At 36.1% G+C, this 16,843-nt stretch overlaps 1 protein-coding gene across 1 annotated transcript in view; it reads right to left on the bottom strand.

Moving 5' to 3' along the window:
* The window catches only part of nudt14 (nudix (nucleoside diphosphate linked moiety X)-type motif 14), a 37,209-nt gene that overhangs the window by 14,306 nt on the left and 6,060 nt on the right, over positions 1–16,843 (bottom strand). The gene's annotated exons all lie outside the window — the stretch shown is intronic.

Raw genomic sequence — 16,843 nt, 5'->3', positions numbered from 1 at the left:
ACATACGCACGACCGGAAGGAGCGGAAGCGGTCAACTGTGGCATAATAAAAGCTCCGCTGCTTTCAAGCCGTGTGTTATGCTCGTTCAGCTGCCTCGTTTTGCTTCGACGGCTTTCATCCTCACCCTGCTTCATTCTACTATGTTAATAAATGAACATGATTTCTGCCTGAGTCCCGTTGGATTGCATCAGCTGTGGGGATGAAGACGACAACTCCCATGATTCCACACTCAGCCACAGCATCATCAAACTACGCAAAGAGCAAATAGTTTCTTTTGAATATGCGCCCTCTAGCGACGAAAAATTACATATTGTGCCTTTAACAAAGAGCATATTCACATTAAAGATCTCATGGTAATACAATAAAATATACCAAGGTTAAATACATGCCATTTAATCTTAATTAAATTATTTAATCACAACCTTTTGGATTCAAGCTAGACAAGTAGATTTGTGTATTTGAGTTGTCAAAACACCCCAGCAATAATTGCAAAAGGTGTGTAGCTCTTAAAAGGTTAGCAGTAACAGCCCAGGCTTATGTTTTGTGTCTCACTCACCCTTTTATATAAAGCTCTAGCACTTTTGATCACCACAGTGCCTGAAGACAGGGATTCTGTGAGACATGAATCTCACAAGAAGGGACATGTTTCTGCAAAAGGATGTTGGTGTTGCTCAAGATGATGGGGGATCAGCCCAGTGTGTGTGCGCTTGTACTCTATTTGAAGGGGCATCACCTCATGTTTAACCTACAAGCTTGTAAAACGTATCACCTTTTCTTTATAGCCTACCTCTAGAACAGTTCGACTTGTAGTTTGGGATGGAAAGTGACTGAACACTCAACAAGTTGAGCAGTTCATCAAAGGTGACACAACGTTATGCACCCTGTGAGATGCTTGGCATCACAGAAGCATGTTCCCTGCAGATCCTGTATCACATTTTCCCAAACAGATCAGTTCAAATGATATTCAAAATATGCTTAACTCTGAGACTTTGCAGCCGATATTTGTCTCAACACATATTAGATCATGTGTCATAGCTGTGAAGAAGTAGCCTACAGCCTTTATAACAAGGAGGTGGTTTTGGAAATGAATAATTTTCTTTTCATGGGTGCTCTTTATGCTTACACCCACAGTAACTATTCACTCACCATAAAAGAGTGAATTTGCACATCACTCTGAACTTTGAAAAATTAAGCACAGCTCAGCATAAGCGGCATCTTGTAGGACTGTTATGATATCCTACATCAGCTAAAGGATCATGATAACAGGCAGCATCATGAGACAACTTTCAATGTTTGAAGTGATGTTCATTATGCAGAATGTGACAGTCACTTTTTTATGTGGATTTATCAGTTTGCTCTTTATTTAATATCTAAGTGCTGTCTGCCTGGTTGGTATATAAACACAAAGCCAGAAATAATCAAAGGCTTCATTACACCTCTCAATGAACAGACACTGTGCTATTTAAAAAATGCAGCACATTTTTCTAGTTGAACAGCTTAAGTGTGACCTACCTAATCATGGTTGCAGGTCTGTTAATAAGAAGCAAAGCTCCATTAACGGAAACAGTCATCGGTTACCTGAGGCACCAGTGTAAAATGAGAGTGTGGAAAGTGAACCTGCATACCAAGCACGGTCAGTGGATCCGACGGGGTCATGTTTGCTTTTGGCAATGCCGCTTTTCATGCTAATGACCTGTATCTTTTGGCTCCAAAACATGGCTGTTTTGGAGGGAAGACCGAGAGAGCGGAACAAACTTCAGTCTTGTAGATCTGTATGGTGTCAGAGCTGCTCCATTAATCCAAAAGCAGCTAGTTATATGCTTGGAAGGGTCCTTCCTCTTCATACTCAAGCATCTGCTGCTTTGCTACATGAAAGAAATGTCAATGTTTAGAAAAGATTGCATCTTTTTGACTAATGAATTTCCAATTAGTGATCGACCGACATTGTTTGGGTTTTTTTGACAGCCGATGCCGATATCTTGGAAAGCGGGGTGGCCGATATAATTGTATTTATTTGAATATTTACAAAATCTGAAATCATTTGAAAATGGATTAAAAATAAATTTGTAAAATAAGTATACTTTAGATGACAAAGTATTTTCCAGAAATAATAAATATTTAATAAAAACATAATTAAAAAGGAAGTAAACGGTAACCAACAGAGCACTCAGTATCCTGGGAAGTTTGTGTGCATTGGAAATCATATATTTTTTCAAATAAAGCTATGGTAACACACATTTTACATACAGCACACAATGAAAATGACATGAATATGACAGTGGGCAAATGCATAAAGCTCAGCATAATTTGAAATCACAAATTTAATGTTTAAAGCAATAAATTTGCACGGACCGAAAGTCACCCAGAGAACACGCGATCATGCAGGTCACATGCACACTTCACAATATCTCACAACTGGATTCGACTAGGTTTGCAAGGTTAGTGAAAATAAATTTTCATTAGCCATTCAAAGATTTGTTTAAATCATGTAAATGCGTATTTGCTGAATGCTGATGGCAAAAAAGAAAGTATTATAATGTTTGCCTTTCTATTACTTATTATATAAAAGCAATCGTTATAATAGTTTTTGTATACATTTGAATTCCTGTGTTTAACAGTTTATTCGGATTATTAAACAGACTTCTATCCGTATTAGACAGAACTGTTAACGACGATGGCGAACAAGAAGGAGAATGTGAGTACTGTGTGCTCAGGCGCTGCTGCTCTCAGCACCATCAAAATAAAAATCCCACCTCGGACGCATCGTCCAAACAGAAAAAACTTATTGGCCGATGCCAATATTTGAAAAATGCCAAATATCGGCTTAAATATCGGCCTTGGCGATATATTAGTCAACCAATATTTCCAATCATTTGTGATTATTTTATGTTTAAAGATCTGAAAAATAATTTATAAGTAATTCAGATCTGGTATAATTAATAATTTAGACTGATCTGTGAATCGGTTTAATCAGTTTACTGATTCACTCACAAATCAGATGATACTTGCAAGCAAGATATCCAGCTGATTAAACATCTTGGAGAAAAGTGTAACTAGCAAAACGTATATTAACAAATGAAATTTTTCTGAACTTCCTTGACTTTATAATTATACCAGGTTTTCCATAACCATGAAAAAAAAAAAAAAAACCCAACTTAAAGTTTTGGGGGAAAAAAATTATAAGTTTTACTCAATATTAAAACATTTCCACTTACACACTGCAGAAAAGATGCTGTTCACCTTACAAAAAGTGTTTTAAAAACACCTGGGTCAGGAAAGAAGTGTGTGTCCGTTTCCTCTTATCATGTCACAGTGATTCAAACATTTTTGTGTAGGTGCTAAATTCTTCAATCTTTCCCGCAGGGTCAGACAAGTGGGGATTAAAAAGTGCCTTTTCAAGGCAAGTGTATACTTGAGTACATACTTGTGGAGGCGAAAGTGGGTATTTTAATGTGTTGAGGGGGATGTACCGTGCCGAGTTTCAGATTGTCAAACGAAAGTCTTTACACTACTATTATCTGAGCATTTCGTTCATAAGGGATGATGCCAACTAAAGTATATGAAGCAGAGACGACCCGCAGTTTACTGAGAAGCTTGAACATTTGCATTCCATGAACGCAAACCCTTAGTCTTTGTCTGAACATCAGTATTAACCCAAACATCGCCAGCAATTTGAAAGAGCACAGAGAGGGAGAGGCTATGCAAGTTCATGCATCGCAAAGACAAGCCCAAAAAGTGAAAGTGCTTTAAACTGAGCTTTAGCTCTTACAGGGTAGAAAAAGACACAAGAGCAAAGAGTAAAGGCTTTAAAATGAGGGTACAACAGATTAGTGTTAATGTTCGTTGCTAAACAGACAACGATGCGCAGTCACATACCACAGACATCAGGTCTATTGTCTACATAATCACTGCCATGACATCCTGAAGTATATAAAAAAAAAAATTGTGCAGGGACTTAATCCTCTTTGTAATATTAGTGCTGTCATAGGGAATGCTAAGTATTTCTAAGATAAATGCAAAAAAAAACTTAAACACTTAAAATCAGGGAAAAGCCTGTTAGGCCGGCTAATGGTCATCAGTAAAAGTGACTAATCACATGGAGCCAGCATCCTGCATTATCACAAACAGTTTTATGAGGGCTGTTTCTACTGGATGACACTTCATCAGTAATGGCTGGGTACTGATTTCACAAATCGATTAAACTCCAATAGAGTAAAAACATTAATAAAAAGAGCGATATCACGTTTGAGATGTAGAAGGTCGACCGATGTATCTGTTTTGCCGATTAATCGGTACCGATAGTTGATTGCTGGAACAATCGGTTATCGGCAAAAATCCATGCCGATAGTTTTGGCTGATAACGTCCTTTTATCAATACTCTCATAATGTACTTCATACATTATAAAGTGCGAGAGCGGCCTTTAGTGATTGAAATCACTGACAGCATGTGCTATTTGTTTAGACACATGATGCTGCATGCTGAACAGAAAATCCTGCCGCGCCACAGAGCGCCATTCACATAGTTTTCCATTAAATTACATTATATTCGCCAGAATCGTTGTTAATGTACATAATGAATTGTATATTGAGCATTTTCATCAAAACGTTTGTCTTTCTGTGGCTCTAATAAAGTCTGTATCCTTCATTTATAGAGCTATAATATAGATCACTCTTTTTGTTTGCTCCATTTTTTTAAACACTGAACTTCAAACTTATCTATGCTTCATTGTTCATTCTTGAAGTAAACTTGTGTCCGTTTGGTGAATAAATAAACTGTTTTAGAATGCTGCTTGAGTTGAACGCCACGCGTCCAGAGTGTGTGATACCAGTGAGTTCTCCTAGACTCAGCGCTGCTCTTTTATTTCGATTAGATAATCATCAAGTGTTCAAGAATAGAAGCAGTTAAAGTGTGAGAGTATACATTGTGCTGGTATAATTGCAGTGCCCTGTGATTTCCGTGATGTGGAAAATGCGGACGGAATCCAGTCATAAAAACAGAATTCACAGTTTAATGCGGAATGTCACGGAATTTGTCAAATTTTGAATGAATTAATCAAAAGTAGGTCATTACACTTAAATCAAATTGCGATATGGACTAGTATCTGTAACTATTAAGCCTTAAAAGTCAATTTAAATATGAATCCTGCATGTTCTGCTTGACTCTTATGAATGGCGCAGACGTGAGGTTTCATTTATACTGAAGCGTGTGACGCTCGCGGTGATTTCAGCTTCTGTCGTCTCTCTAAATGAGGACGTAAACACATGAACAACATCTCCAGAACTGCTCTGAGAGAACTTTCATGAGCTTCTGACCATTTGATTGGCGTAAAACTGTAAAGCTGTAAAGGTATTCACGGCAACCCGTCAAAATAAAAGTCCGGTCTATTTTTCAGTAGAATGTACATAGTCGACTACTACTACTACTACTACTACTACTAAAACGAAACAAACATTATTTTTTTAAGGAATAATCACACAACATTTCTTCCATGTTTTAATTTTAATAGTAAATACCCTTTGTCTGCCAAAAAAATTGCTTAATTTTCAGTAATTAAAACATAAATGAAATTAATGTTTCATGCCTTGATTTGACAACCAGAAAAAATTTTAATACACAAAACTGACTTTTTGAGGGGAAAAAATCATAAGGCTTCTTTAAGAAAAAATTAATAAATTAAGTTGTTTTATGCTTTCTTATTATTAGACATGCTAAAACACAGAATTTGGTAAAAATAAAAAAAAAAATGTGGTGAGAAAAAATAAAACATTTCATAGGGCCCTAAACATGTAATTTTCGTTAAACTTTTATTAAATTGATGTGAAAATGTATAAGTTTCATGGTTTTAATTAACTGACTTGCTTTTTGATTAATAAATGTTAACTATTGAAACAGAAAAAAAAAAAAAAACAGAATCCAGAAAAATTCAAACGGAAATAACAGAATTTGGAAAAAAATAAAACAGAATTTAGAAAAAAAAAACAAACAAAAAAAACGGCTTTTGTGGTAATTTCAACATTTACTATTACTATTATCATTACTTTTATTATTATTACTACTACTAGTATGATTCAGTACTGTTTATGTTTTTAAAATAAAGGACTATTTTAGTTTTTGTTCAGTATGCATTTTAAAAACTATCAGTTAATTAATCTGTATCGGCCAGCGTGGTCCAACCTAGCTATCGGTATCAGCAAAATCCACTATCGGTTGACCTCTAGTGAGATGTGTATGATAGTCTAGAAGGTCAGAAAGAAGAAATTTGAACTGGACTAATTTTTAAATTTGTATTTATAAAATAAATGTATCAATTTTAATAGTTTCTAAAATTCATGCCACCACACTGTAGAAGTGGTACTAGAAATGGCCTTGATTCCAAAGTGGTGGACAAAATGAGCAATTCTCATCTGCAGATAAACTGTGCACTTGAATAAATAGCATGTAAACACCACAAGCCTTTACATACCATGTTAGATATAAGCAACAGATTGAGGCAGGTACACAGATGCCAACATTTTCTGAGAAAATGCATTTACTGTAAACATACAGGCAACTGAGTGCAAAATGCTATTAGAATGGGAAAAAACAATATTTCACAATAAGGCCATTTAAAAGTAATTTAATTTATTTATGGCTAAGTAAAGTCACTGTAGAATCGAATATGAAATAGCTCAAAGCGAGGGATAATGTAAATGCAATGACGTGAAATAAAACGTCATCATGTTTTAAAGAAGAGTGGCTTGATTAAGTGGTGGAAATAGCGGATGATGGGCACAGAACAGTAACAAAACTCATTTTTGAGAGTTTACAGTCACACTCAACTCACATGGGGATGTTTTAGATAACTGTAAATTCACTCACATATTTAAGTTTTCTTTTGTATTTATTGAATTATATATATATATATATATATATATATATATATATATATATATATATATATATATATATATATATATATATATATATATATATATATATTTATTTCTATTCTATTCTATTATAAGCCTAAATAATTGACCTCAAAAAGGCAATTCATGAGCAATGAATGAGTTTAATTTTATCATATACGCTATATTACATACATACATATACATATATATATATACACACACACACACACACACACACACACACACACATACATACATATATATTATACTATTATAAAGAATTAAACTATTCTGTGTGAGATTTTTTTTATGATTTTTAATAGAATTTCTTGGTAAGTAACATAGTACTGTAAAAAATGTTTTCTCAGATAACCTAAAACTAGCATCATTTAGTTACATCAAGGGTCAAATCAAATATGAATAGCACAATAAAATTAAAAGTTACAAAATTCTTTTGTGTGCGCTGTACAGGTCTGGTATACTTTGGTATTCTTTATATATATAAAGAATGTTTTTGTTCAGGTGGCTGAAATGAACACAAAACAGAGAACACATATACTCACCAAGAAAAAAAAAACTAAAAAACCAGACAAGAGGAAGTGAAATCAGAGATTTCAGAGATTTGCTATGCAGGTGAATCCTGTAGAACCAGACAACATCCTAACTCAAAAAGTCTACTACTACTAAAGGCTGTTAAATGCATTAAAGGCAGTTGTGTATGTACAGTCGTGGCCAAAAGTTTTGAGAATTACATAAATATTGGAAATTGGAAAAGTTGCTGCTTAAGTTTTTATAATAGCAATTTGCATATACTCCAGCATGTTATGAAGAGTGATCAGATGAATTGCATAGTCCTTCTTTGCAATGAAAATTAACTTAATCCCAAAAAAACCTTTCCACTGCATTTCATTGCTGTCATTAAAGGACCTGCTGAGATCATTTCAGTAATCATCTTGTTAACTCAGGTGAGAATATTGACAAGCACAAGGCTGGAGATCATTATGTCAGGCTGATTGGGTTAGAATGGCAGACATGTTAAAAGGAGGGTGATGCTTGAAATCATTGTTCTTCCATTGTTAACCATGGTGACCTGCAAAGAAACGCGTGCAGCCATCATTGCATTGCATAAAAAATGGCTTCACAGGCAAGGATATTGTGGCTACTAAGATTGCACCTAAATCAACAATTTATAGGTTCATCAAGAACTTCAAGGAAAGAAGTTTCAATTCTTGTAAAGAAGGCTTCAGGGTGTCCAAGAAAGTCCAGCAAGCGCCAGGATCGTCTCCTAAAGAGGATTCAGCTGCGGGATCGGAGTGCCACCAGTGCAGAGCTTGCTCAGGAATGGCAGCAGGCAGGTGTGAGCGCATCTGCACGCACAGTGAGGCGAAGACTTTTGGAAGATGGCCTGGTGTCACGAAGGGCAGCAAAGAAGCCACTTCTCTCCAAAAAAAACATCAGGGACAGATTGATCTTCTGCAGAAAGTATAGTGAATGGACTTCTGAGGACTGGGGCAAAGTCATATTCTCCGATGAAGCCCCTTTCCGATTGTTTTGGGAATCTGGAAAAAGGCTTGTCCGGAGAAGAAAAGGTGAGCGCTACCATCAGTCCTGTGTCATGCCAACAGTAAAGCATCCTGACACCATTCATGTGTGGGGTTGCTTCTCATCCAAGGGAGTGGGCTCACTCACAATTCTGCCCAAAAACACAGCCATGAATAAAGAATGGTACCAAAAACACAAAAAACTTCTTCCAACAACCCAACAACAGTTTGGTGAAAAACAATGCATTTTCCAGCACGATGGAGCACCGTGCCATAAGGCAAAAGTGATAACTAAGTGGCTCGGGGACCAGAATGTTGAAATTTGGGGTCCATGGCATGGAAATTCCCCAGATCTTAATCCCATTGAGAACTTGTGGTCAATCCTTAAGAGGCGGATGGACAAACAAAAACCCACTAATTCTGACAAACTCCCCAAGAAGTTATTATGAAAGAATGGGTTGCTATCAGTCAGGATTTGGCCCAGAAGTTGATTGAGAGCATGCCCAGTCGAATTGCAGAGGTCCTGAAAAAGAAGGGCCAACACTGCAAATACTGACTCTTTGCATAAATGTCATGTAATTGTCGATAAAAGCCTTTGAAACGTATGAAGTGCTTGTAATTATATTTCAGTACATCACAGAAACAACTGAAACAAAGATCTAAAAGCAGTTTAGCAGCAAACTTTTTGAAAACTTATATTTATGTAATTCTCAAAACTTTTGGCCACGACTGTAGCTCAACCACTGAGGTTAACACAAAATGGTCTACTGAAAAATAATTTTTAACTGTAACACCAAAGAAGAAAGCAACACAATAAGGTCTCCTTTAACATGACTTAATGTGTTAGCGAACATAAACTAACAATTAGCAATAAACAATAGCAATAAAGAGATAAGGCTCTTGGCTCATAATGTATACTATTGAACCCATGGTCAAATGACTGTGTTGAATAAATGATTGTGAGGTACACACTTCTCAAGAGAAATGTGGTACAAGTTTGGCTGCCCCGCTTGGTTTGTAGTACAAGGAAGTACATCATAACCTACAACGTTAAGTCAACATCTGTCCGGGGTTCTAGCCAGAATTTAAATAAACAATCATCGGGTTCCATGACACTTTTGCATCTTTTTCTTTAAAGCTTAAATCTGTTCACTATTCACTTCCAATATATTTTTCAATTTTCTCATTTTATGGTCTGGAAAAAGACAGAAGGTCATATGGCATTAAAACAACACCAGACTGAGCAAATAATGACTGAATTTTCATTTTTGGGTGAACTATTGCTTTAAAGAGATATCAAAGACCAAACAAGGTGTCCACTAGAAATATTTTCAATCCATCATTCAATTTTATGGCCTCCAGAAGCCCTGGTGAGGTTCTTGCTGCTTTTATGGTTTGCCCCCTACAGGTCTATTCTGTGTGGTTGAGCATGTTTAGGGTCCCTGGTCTTGCACACAGATGGCGGGGGTCCCTCATTATCAGGGCCACTCTCTAGGTCAACAAGAAAAGCCTTTTGGGAACCTGGGAATCACAAGCGACATGGATTACAACACAGATTATAGGGAGTGGAAGGAGATGCAGGGCCTTGAAATTATTGTGCCCCCTCAGTCTTACTTGCAATAAAGGCTTATGAGTGAATAGGGAGGAGTGACAGGCCTTGTTCTTTTGCATGCTTAAAGTCTAATTATCATCAGCTTGCAGTTTATAATGCTGTGACCCTGACAGCTGCTGAGAATTCAATTGCCGTCACGCTGCCATTTACAATCAAGGCCTTTAATTCCCACCATGTGCCGTTCAACTTCCCAAGATTTAAAGCCTTCATCGCACATTATTCCCACCAGGATATCATGTGCCAAGCCCTGCTGATATTCATAGCAAGAAAGATGCTGTCTGGATCCGGCAGGGTGTGTTGGTGTGAAATACAAGGGATAATGAGCAAAAGGAGTCATTAACTTTAAATCACATGCTTGTTTACTGCACTTGCCCATTCATTTTCTTCTAGAATCTGAACATCAGCCCAACATGATTCAATATCTACTACTGGTGCTTAAAATTAAACGTTTCTTTTGGAAAGCAATTATATGCGCCACCAGCCCACAAAGGGTACAAAGGTTAATTGAGTCCTCGACCATACTTCTTATGATCTCAAAGGTAAACACTAAAGCTGGGCACACACTACATGACTAGTTGAAACATTCTAAGTCTGACCTCAACACACTTAAAGACTGTTTCCATCAACTGGCACCCAACAAGCAACAAGAAAACAAGAAAACGAGCACAAACCTAATGACTGAGTCAGTCCACTACACAACACACTTAATGACTTTCTGCTGAACCCAAAAAAATAAAATCCAGTATCCTATTACAACACAGTGGACAACACCAGTATTCTTAATTATTGAAATGTTAAAAGATTGTTTTTCTTTTCAAAGTTTTGCTTAATATAACAGAAAATATAATGGCAATAGATGCCACAACAATGTCTTGATTTTTTTGTTGTTGCATTAAGTCCTATTTTTCTCTTTCTTTTTTGAATTGTTGCTTGTTGCTTGTGTATATAAAATAGTTTTATTTCGTGTCATATTTGTGATTTATGTAAAATTAGTTTTGAACAAAAGCTATTCATTATATTGATTTAAAAATTCTTTATAGCAAATTTTAAGAAAAAATTTAAAGTTAAGAAAATAAAAGAATAAAAACAAATTAATGATAATATCTTTAAAATGAGAAATCGCTGACATAATTTAGGCTATTTTACTTTATTCAACTGCAGAAAAAAAACGAAGAGTCTAAAACCATTTAACTTGCAATGTTAACGTATGAAATAAAATAAAGGCAAGAAATAAATCACAAGATGTGTAATCAAGAAAAATATTTCACAGAATTACTAAATAAACCTTTAATGACATTTGACAGTGAATGCATAGCTGTATACAATCGCTGGCATCAGTCGCAAATATTAAATGTTTAAAAAAATCTTTGCGAAAATGCCTGGAAACTAGGGCTGAAACAATTAGTTGACAATAAAAAATTGTCGACAAATATTTTTGTTGTCGAGTAGTCGTTTGATTTCATATGACCTAATGTGAGAGCCTGTTTGACCTTGTGCTGTAGCGCAAGACTGTAATTCAGCTGTCCTGATGCAATTCAAGAGAAGACAGACACAGCGCTTCAGTTCAGAGCAAATGCAGCCAAACCTGAGGCTGCTGAGTGGCGTTTGGATGAATATGTAAATATATGCTGCGCGCTTTCCTCCCAATAACAAAATAAACACATCAAAAACTGACAGCAGTGTGAAAGCAGCACTTAAGAACACATTTGATTACAGCAATGTGGATGTTTCCACAAACTCTGAAGTTCGGCACTCCAGTAAAGTCCAGTCACTTCACGTTTATTTATATAACAGTACTTTATGCTATAGTCACTTTCAGTTAGAATTATAACTTGATTTTCTGTTATAAAGCAGCTCTCGAGTTTAGAGCTATCTAATGATAAAATATTTTTATTAGTGGGGGAAAAAAAAAATCATTAAAGTTTTAGTTTGGTTTGATCTAGCTCAGGACTGTTTTGATTACCATAACCCTGTAAGGTATTTTAAAAGAGATTACATTGTGAATAAATTAGCTTATCCAAAAATAAAATGTCCTGTCACTTACCTTTATTTTGTTTCTTATAAATATAACTTACAAAAAGAGATGTTAGGCAGAATGATGTGTCATTCAGTTACTTTCTCATATAGATAATTAAATGACGAATAAGAAAGTCTCTGTCATCTCATTTTGTGTGCCAAATATATTTATTTGTATAAATTAATTGAATAATTAAAATTACTTAATATGACTTTCAAAAGTTGTCATTAAATTAAATTAATTACCTTAATTTATTTGTTAGAATTAGAATATGTATAAATATTTTAACTAATTGCAAAAGCTGAATAAACAAGAAATGTCTAATGATTAATCGGTTAAATAATCAATGATTAGTCGATTAATCATTCCAATAACAGTTAAGATTAATCGATTATCCAAATAATTCTTTGTTGAAGCCCTACTGGAAACGTCTGGTTCTTGAATTCTAAGATTATAATCTTTAGGCACCACACACTATGTAATTTTTTCTGCCGACTGCAAATAGCGATTGAGCCCAATTCGAACAGATCCGGTTCGACTGGACGCGATCCGTCATCAAGACTAAATTCCATTCATAATCGGCATGACAGTCGTGTAGTGTGTCCTCGGCTTAAGACGTCATTACATCAAAGCAAACAACGTAACCAAACCCACCAACCACCAAAACAAAACACTTTCTGTGTAAACAACAAAACCCCACCCTCTGATGTGGTCACATGCTGATTGCCCTCATGGGCCTCACTGGGACAAAAAAAACAAGTGACAAAACAAGTGTTAAACACTTTATGGAAGGTTTCTTTTCTCAGAAACTTGTCAGCCTCTCAGATGTAATCATCAGTTGCTCATCTTCATCTGTCATCTTTTTTACTTAAATTTTGAAGAAGTAAGAGCAAAGGCAGACGTGTCCACCATTTTAGCCTAATTGAAAAGGCTTTGTGTCGCTGCTTCTTTTTCCAGCTCTTGCGCTTCAGAGCACAGGGTTAGGGATGAAAGAGATGGGAGAACAGAGGGAGCTCAACCTCTGTGTCTCCATCTGCTTACTCCGCACCCTCCACCCCTCATCGACCCCACTCTCCTTCTGCCCCTCCATCCCACAGGTGTGAGCTTACCTCCCCAAATTGCCCCCTCCATGTGTCCCCGCCCCCCTTCAAGCCCCATGCTGGGCTTGAGTAATGCTCATGCCTCTGAGCCTGGGGCTACAAGTTCCTGCAACCATTACATTACAAATGCCTAGTGCTGGGGAGGCAAATAAAGGTCCTCGATTATGCCGCCAGTTGATTGATGATAAAACAAACTTTATTATTATTTACACTGATTTATTATTTCAAAAAGTTTCTACATTATTATTATTGCTTTATAATATCTTTTTCAATTTTTTTAAAAAATATGAATTATTAATTCATAATTACAATTTAGTTTTGAGGGAGTCTTATACAGATTTTTACAACCTGAATAAACATTGCCTTGTCATAAAAAGGTCAAATTATCCAATACTTTAAAAGCCTTTTTGACTCTTGACAAACAGTCTTTAAGATCTGCAAAGATCCTCTCTATGATGTCATTTTCTGTTTAATGTGGTTTTCCCCCTGCATGTTGGTTGCAATGATTTAAAAAAAAAATCTTTATTTATATACTTATTTTTTTAGTTTTTTGTATGTAAATGATTTGACATGCATCTTTCTCTTGTTTTTATTAGTCTTTTTCCACAGGTTATTATTATTAGGAAATGTAGAAATTATTATTTTACAATTTTAATTCAGAAATCCAAAACATGCTTTTAATAAAAGGGGTGTATTCAAGTCATTGTTTGCATGAATTTAATTTATGTATTTTTAAAAAAAAAAAAAAAAAAAAAAAAAAAAAACTTGTAATCCTTGTAACTTTGCTTTCACTAGGGAAAAACAAGCATCAGAAAACAACCCTAACATGTAAAGGAAGACAGCATACATTATATCCTCCACTATGTGAGTGATTTATGAACTTTTCAATGCACCACACATCATTGTTCCTATGAACAATCTCACAATGTCACAGGGAAATGATACAGGACATAAATACAATGCCCTGAATTGTGGCTAAAAACCTCTAGCCACAAGATTGTGGCTTTGCCATGCAGTGGGAAAATTTTCTTGGGTGCAGTCACTTCCAGATTCTCACCATACAAAACCAACATTTGTAAGAGAGGAGTTCAATGGAGATATAGGGCCGCAGTCTTGGGAAAGTGACAGAGTCCTTTCATCGGATGTGTTATGGGTTTGGAAACAGTTGATAAGTAATAAGCTACACTACAACATACTTACCACGCGATGCAAGATGACAGGCCAGCCTTGGGCGACAAAGAGTACTTAAGGCTCAAGAGCCTTTATTTCTCTTCATCTCCTTGTGCTCTCATTGTTTTAGAGTGTTTCTGAAAAGCTGTCTAAAAAAGAGGTGGTCTACACAGAGGGTTAGGTTTAACGCCTTTCATGGGAAGCGCACATTGGTCGCTCTCACCTTTTTCTTTCTCCTTGGGCTCTAATGCATTCATTACCTCTCTTGTGCATCTGCCTCACGTAAATCCCATTTCCTGTGTCTATTGAGCGCGCCCAGTGGCCTGGTGCTGGGGTGATGGCCGCCACACGTTTCCCATGGCCTCCTCACCCTTCTGCTCACTCCAGCGTCCCTGCCCCTATTGTTCCTCATCTGTTCTTCCCCACCCAGTGCACACTGTTGTCTGCCCACCAACCCCTGCTTTAATCCAACACCCCTTCTCTCCCCAATACACTGTCCTTTGATACCCCCCTTTCCTAGCCAAGACCCCTGCTGCTAAAGCAGTAGCGTGGCAGCTGGAGCAGTTGACCGTGTTGGCTCAGCTGCTGGTTCTTGGGACCTGAGTGACTCTGGCCTTTGCATGAGAACAACACTGGAAACCTGCTTACTGTGCTCAGGCTTCAATTCATTATCCAACCCCTCTACTAATTAATTAAGGCTTAATCCACTGGAGGTGGATCCAGTGGAAGAGCACTGGATGACTACCGTAGCTGAGATACAAGAACCAGTGATTCAAGAACTTGCCATAACAGATAATGTGTAGTACAATGAAAGATTATTAATAGCGTTTCTTGTTCTGTCCTTTGATAGGAGAGAAAAAGAAAGGCTATAAATAATCTAATGTATAGCAAAGTAATGGAGGCAGCAACATATTTATTACTTATTCATGTTTATTTGTTCCCCACTAAATAATGTTATTTCACTAAATGTTTAGATTTTTACTGTAAAATATACACAAAACTATCCAATAAAACTACTTATGAAAAAAATTCCACTAAACTAGTTCATAATAGTACTTTTGTCATAGATTATGATATTTTTTTGCTATGTTATTTTTCATTAAAATTAAATTGTCTATATTTAGTAGATTGTGTTTAATACAAAAGAGTGACACACAGGTTAACACACAGAAGTTTAGAAATTCTACACTGATGAAAAAAAAAAAATGCACTGGTATCAGATTGGAATCAGGCGATATTCCGAATTTTCTGGATCAGATCAGATCTGAAAAAAAAAAGGTATCGTTGCATCCCTAGTATTCTGACGATGTCTTTTCTGGACTTTGACAGTGTAATTTACTTGGCAGTCCAGGGCTCCAGACTAACATTTGAGAGCAGTGCCACCAGCGCCACTAAGTTCTACAGATGGTGGCGCCAGGAGCAGATTTGGTAGCACTGGGGGTGGTGTGCGGGAGTATTAAAATATAGATAATTTAATTATAAAATTACTATAGTTTTGCAATAATAAGGGCAGTTACTAATAATATTTCATGTTCATTTCTTGTTTATTTTTCTTTTATTTATTGTTTATACAGATATGACAGTAAAGCACTAAGCTTGAGTTAAGATGAATACAAAATTTACTTTTAACAACAACAGTAACAGGTGCAAAATCTTCTTTTTATATACAGACTATATATATATTCCACTCTTATTAAATGTACCATTATTTTTCCTAGCATATGGAACTGACCAACTTCAGTGATTATGTGTGATTTAGTAGCAAATTGATGAAAAGTTTGTGACTTTTCTTACTTCATACACACACACACACACACAAAAAAAAAAAAAAAAAAAAAAAAAAAAGAGTAAAATTCTGACAAAATCTGATTTCTTGATGATCTGATATTTTATAATGTCAAAATATAGAGAAAAGGTAGAAATGAATGACTAATAAGCCAATAAGTGCTCCTCTACTGCTGTCTACTGTTTATAATTGTGATTTGATGTATTTTTTAAATTTTACAAAAGTGTTTGTTTACCACAAAGTATATTTTGTTCATCCCATTAAAAATAACATTCAAACTGGATCATCTTAGAGCTTAAGTGCTGGAAATAGTTTTGTGAAATGCTTGAAAGTCTTTGAAAAGTGCTTGAATTTCTCTCTCAAAAAGTTGTACAAACCCTGAAATTAATGATATAATGCATTGGACTATTTCTACCACAACACCGTGGTTACAGTTAACGTTACCGCTTCTGGTTTCCAGACGTATGTCAGGGCTGTTTATAACAGAGATTTCTGTGCAGAATTTGAATGATTCTCACTAGATCTCGCAGCAACCTTGTCATTGTGCGGCGAATTCAAACGCTTCTCACTGAATCTCGCAGCACTGTTGCATCTGTGCAGTAACAGTGTCGCGAAATCAACTTTGGCTCCTGAGTAAAGCTGTTCTGAGCTCGGACAAGTTTGTTTGCGTCGCTGTCTGAGCCGATAAGCGGTCTGCGCTGCGCAGCTGAAACATAGCATGGTTTA

The sequence above is a fragment of the Cyprinus carpio genome, chromosome A20 (genome assembly GCF_018340385.1).
Source record: "Cyprinus carpio isolate SPL01 chromosome A20, ASM1834038v1, whole genome shotgun sequence".
Classification (NCBI taxonomy): domain Eukaryota; kingdom Metazoa; phylum Chordata; class Actinopteri; order Cypriniformes; family Cyprinidae; genus Cyprinus; species Cyprinus carpio.
This window is presented reverse-complemented; position numbering and strand designations above follow the sequence as displayed.